We start from the raw sequence: 6,000 nt of genomic DNA on the forward strand, positions 1-6,000 counted from the left end.
GCTGTTTCAGTATTGATGGCACCTTCATTTGAGACAGAGAATTTGCTCAAAACAAAGGACAATGATATTTTAGAAGTGACTTCAGTGATCTATATCATACTGTTGGCATCTCAACAGTAAAACTTACCTGTAAAAATAATTAGAAAAATGCACTCTTTCTCCTTTTTTCCACCCACATCAATGTGCCTATTTTGTGCTAATTTAAATGACTGACTGCTGCTCTGTAGTCTTCTAAATTTTAGAAATAAGTAAACATTTGAACACATGCTAAAGGGTCAAAGATACGTAATACAGAAATAATAATAACTAAAACCCAGTCATCAAAGCATTTTATCTGATACAGAAACATCCCCAAAGGTATTTAAAAAAACAAACAAACCAAGGGTACACAAAATCTAGAATACACTTCCACTCCATTTAAATAATTCTGTATATGTACAAGAGAGGCATGGAAGGGGGCATCATCTTTATATCTTGAGATTCAACTCTGCTCAATGTTTATTCGTCTAAAGACTGTGCTCTGAACATTAATTAAAAGAGCCTGTCCCAATAACCAACAGCTCCAAAGATCATTATATTAAGGATCTATCTTTATTTGGGTTATCAACACTATTCAAACAAAATGGAATTGTCAATTAATCAGTCATATTCCAGATTTATATCAGAAGATGTTTCAAATTAGACTTTTACTGAACTTTTAATTTGAACCTGAAAACCTAAATCTAAGCTTAAATGACTAGATTAAAAAATAATCTGATCTTAGTTTCTCTTCTACCTCTTCAGGTACTCCTCTAAATATTTGTTGAGAGTTATTCTTACATTAGCCACAGAATTTGATGAATTAATTTTTATTTATTTAAACTATATATGTAGCTGCCTGTCTCACCATAGTGACTCTAGGCAGCACACAGAAAATTAAAACCAGAAAGAAAACACAATATAAGTTAACATGCAAATCCCCCATAATATTCCATATGCCTGCAGTCAAAAGAAAAAAAAACTTGTGTAATGGTCTATAGGAATGACCTTAGGAGACAAGAGGAAGAGCCGTAGCCCAGACAACTGTCATGCAAAAGGTATCTTAGCCCTCAGAAACAGAAGGGGCGTGGGAGACATCTCAGAAGGGACCCTCCCTAGTTTTCTGGAAAGTAAAAGTAAAGGAGGGGAGAAGTGTGTTCAGACATGCAAGATTCTGAACCTTACACTAAAGGTAGTGTTCGTATTCATGGTTTGTGCTTTTTGTCTGGACTACATCAAAGGGCCGATATGTTGCACTTCGGTCTCTAAAGCCACAACTAGCAACCAACCAAAGGGGCTCGCTAAATCTTGCAGCCCAAATGCCTATGGGAACAATCAGGTCTTTAATGCCTTGCCCAAGGCCAACAGGGCCAGAGCCAAGCAGATCTCTGGGGAAATGCTGTTCCAGAGGACAGGTGCAACAATGGAAAAGAGGTAGAGAAATTAAACACACATGGGCGTGTGCACACACGCACACACCTCTTCTTATAAATTGTTCCTTTGGAGGTAAGAGTTTCGACAAAATTAATTTGCATTCCAGCATTCACGATGACAAATTTCCCTGAAGTAATACATTGTTGTGTATATTTGAAATTATTTTCCCTGGGGCTTCTGCCACCTGCCCGCAGTTCCCAGAATTGCCCTCATGTGTTCGTTACATCCCACTGTCATTGCTCAGTAATAAAGCATGTACATCTTCCGATGCAGTACAAAGAAAAAGGATAAGACTTAATCCAAAAATAAAATACAAGAGGAGGAGAGCGAAGGGTTTTTTTCCCGTCTCCTTTTTTAATCAACATATGTATTGTCCTTTCCCTTTGCATTGTGGTAAAAGGGGAGAACTTTATCTCAGGGGTGAAGAATATCCCTGTAATTAATATAAGACTGCTTATTTATTTTTTATAGTTTTTATTCTAGCTTTTAAGAGACTTGGAGCATTTGTACAGAGCTCTGCCCTTCATTATATTGCCATTGGCATCGCCAGCGTGTAAAATACATTAAGCTGAGAGAGTCCAGAACATATCTTGGCTGCAGAGCTTCATAAGTAACTGGTAACTTAATTGCACATTTCCTCGGTCCAAATCTAAACATTTGATTTGAAACAGGGATGTAGACACCTGTCCTATGCCTAGCCAGTCCACTGCCCATCTGACTACCATCAGCACTGCTCTGGCTGACTGGGAGTCAGCCCATCCTCACATCCTGCTAACCACGGCATGGAGATGCTTCACTAGATGTTTATAAAGGTCACATCCCTATGATGCCATTGGTGTTCCAGCCCACTGTGGAAGCAGCAAATATTAAAATTTAGCTGTCCCAGTTTAGAAGTAGCGTTTTCCCTTTTCTCCCAACTCAAGCCTTGGTCTACGAACAAGATACAATGCTTCCTCAACAAAGTTGGTGATGGTGCAGTTGGGCTTGGATCTCTCCAGCTCCTATTGGCCAGTATAGGGTGCCATGGGCATGCCTTCCCCCTCCAGTCACTTGGCACTGCCCTCCATGCCATTTTGTCTTGGTCTGTATGAGAGACCAGACCCCTGGCTTCCCTACAGGCTATTTAGGAGAAGAAGAGAAGCAGCCCGGAGAATTCCTTGTTAAATTGATAAGAAAGGCCCATTCAGCTTAGTTTAGTTCTGAGTAGTCATGAACAGGATTGGGGAAAATTTGCCTACTAATATTATGATCCTGAAGCCCAGGGTATGTTCCTACTGCCAAAACCTGTCCTCCATGGAATCAAAAGAGACTTACTCTAAAATAAATGCTTACTTGAGTGGTAGTATTTAAAAAGTTGGCTTGTAGTTGTTGCAAACCTGGAGCTTTGCACTTAATTCTACTACCGAAACATGCCCTCCACAGATTTCTAAGGGATCTGATCCAGCAGGACAGCATGAGACAAAGGGGGAAGAGGGAGGAGCAGCACAACAGAAAATCCAGATTAGAGTTCACATATTTTGCACTGGTAAATTTAAAGGAGCCCAACAACCTGCTGTTTGGGCTCCTTTTGAGCATGAGTTTAGTGCTACTCCAGAATAACATTGAACTCATGATTAAAACCCTTTAAACACACCCACATTAAACACTAGTACAAAAACAGAACAAGTTTTGACAGATGGACAGTCTAGCCTTCCCCTGCCCAGCCCACCTTAAATAAATTGGTTGATGTTCGTCCTGTGAGCTGGTGACATTCAGTGGGAGGGCAAATAAAGTCAGAGAAATCCACCAGTGGTTCCCCTTAACTTGGCCCATGTTAAAACTGTCAGGAGGGGACTACTCCCTGGCCTGGTGAGGCAGAATACAGCTCAGCAGTCCAATTATGTTGAGACTTTCCCCTTCTCTCCTTTGACAAGCTTTTCTGCTGCCTCAAAGACTGGAAGATTGCCTTGAAGAACAAAGCCATGAGGAATAGTCCAGTGACCCCAAATGCTATAGATCAGATACCTTCCAAGACCTACCCGTGGGGTATTGGGGATTGAACCAGGGACCTTCTGCACACAAAAGCTGGCTTTTCCATTATGCTTTCCTGCTGCCAGCAGGACTGGGAAAGGAAGCAACTAACGTGCTTCCACTTCTGTCTATTACTATTTTAATACATACTGATTTTCTTTTCCTCTCTCCATTTGAGTAGCAGCTTGATTACCTGCACAAGAGAGAGGAAGAATCAACAAAGCAATTCCCCTCCTGCAGCAGATAGCAGCCAGCTTGAAGAGAGCAATTTAACTGCAACAGGGAAAGGTGACCCCACTACACACACCATAGCCTTGGGTCTGGTGAGTTCCCTGCAATGCTGTTTTGAAAAGTGCGGACATGTTGAATGAGGGCATGCATTTAATGCAATACACAATTTGGCATTTACCTCATTTAGGGCATCCATTCTCCTCCCCAAATCAGCCCACAGTAGTTAACAATGCCCCCCATAAATAAAGTAGTTTAGTTGTGGCAAAAATTAGGAGTCCAAGCTGTAGCAAGAAAAGCTTATTTTGGAGTAATATTTCTCTGTACCTTTACTGCAAGCCTGGAGAATGAACTCAGGTCTTACTCTTTGCAAGTCTCCCATTTTTTTTATTTACATCCTGGATATGCTTATTCTTGTTTTAGGATAAGGGGAGGCTGGCATATGACTCAAGAAAGGAAGCATAATGTAGCCCATCTTGCACATGCTCTATAAATAACGCAGCTCCTTTTTTCCTTAACAGACTTATTTGTTGCCTGAATGTCTTCATTGTCATAGTGTCTTTTATTATCAAAATCTTCAAGCTGCTCAGTTAATTTATTAACAGAGGCAAATCCTGTAACTGCATTCTCAAGCACAGATCTGCAAATCTCTTCCATGTGGCTACCATTTCTGGGGCTCTCAGAAATATTTCTCAGCTGTTCCTGCCACCACCTGTCTTGAAACGACAAGCACACCGTGTGAGTAGAGTAAGAGTAAGACTGAAAATCCGTGTCTAAGCAGGATCCCAGCACACCTCACATTTGTAATGCATGGCACTTCTTTGGGGAAATCCAGGTGGTTGCTGTGAAAAGGAGTAGCAAAACCTTCCAGTTAGGAACACCAATGAAAGGTTAATGTGACGATGAAACAGATTAGCCTCCATGGGGAGCAGGTACAGCTCATGAGCCAGGAAGTAGGTTGAAACGAGCGTTTTCATCTCTGGGAAACTGATCCACCCCCAAATTCTGCAGAGCTCCAGTGCAAATCCAAAGCCATCGTGGAAGGAGTTTCTCTTGATCTGTATCTGAGCTGAAAATATTGGCTGAACCTGCTCAATGGAGATGTCACTGTGGGATCACAGAAGGGTGGGGCCAATCCAAGAGCAGATGCCTTACGTTTCCTTCTCAAATTTTTCTATTTGACAGTATTCTCAAAACTGTTCATCACCTAATAGCTTTATTTTCTGCAGAACATGTCAATTTTCCCATCTGTATGAGATCCAATTATGTTGAGATTTTCCCTTTCTCTCCTTTTACAGCTCCAAATTTTTAGATCAATAAATATATACAATATCATATTAGCTAATATAGAAAGGACATTTGGTGTACATATCAAGATTGAAATTGTTCTACGTATTTCAAGGAATCACCTTTATAAAAACAAAAGGATAAAAAGTCACTGACGTTTGCTTAGCATTCCAAAGCTGTCAATCATTTTCAATCCTGTGGAAAGATTTTGAATTCAAATTAATTTATGCAGAATTATCTCATCATTTTCTTAAACCATTCTCTGCCTCTAGATACTGATTGCTTATCCATTTTTCCCATGACCAATTCTATCTACAGTACCACAATCAGATTTTTATGCTTGCACATCCCAAATCATTAAGTAGTGTAACTCCAGGAATTTTGATTTCCTTTGTATTGGATCACTAAAGACATAGGATGATTTGTAACATATGCATTAGGACTGTGCATGTTTAAAAAAAAATTATTCAAAATAAGTTCTTTGGGCTTCATGCAAGGGCAAGCATAGCATCTCTCTGCTAAAAAGCAGTTTGTGTCTTTTTTTTAGGCTTCTGCATGAGTGTGAAAAAAGAAGTGGCTGCTTTAAAGAATCCATTCATAAAGTTAATGTGATTCTTAAAAGCAGTTGCTTTAATGCACAACAGAGAGGTGCTGTGCTGAGGAAAGTTCCAAAGAACTTTTTTCCAAATTGTTTTCAAAGCATGCACAGTGCAAATCCATAGACTGCATTTGTATTTATATTTACATATAGATTGCGCATTAACTGGAGGTTATACCATTCAATTATTGCTCCTGCATTATACATGTTGGAATCATACATCAACCATTTCTGTTTCTGCATTAGATTTCTGTGGAAGTTCTTGTATCCAATAGATGCTTCTTACCTCTTCAGTTTTCTGCCTTTTTCCGTGGCAATGAACCATAGCAGAACAAGCCCATGCTGTTGTGAAAGAATGAGCTGCCATCACAACTGTGGACTATTCAGAAATGAACAGGCAAGTTGAGCAGAGTCCTTAGGAGGAT

This window comes from Python bivittatus, unplaced genomic scaffold (genome assembly GCF_059951505.1).
Source record: "Python bivittatus isolate LINGU-HERP-01145 unplaced genomic scaffold, Pbiv_v1 ctg000020_np1212, whole genome shotgun sequence".
Lineage (NCBI taxonomy): Eukaryota > Metazoa > Chordata > Lepidosauria > Squamata > Pythonidae > Python > Python bivittatus.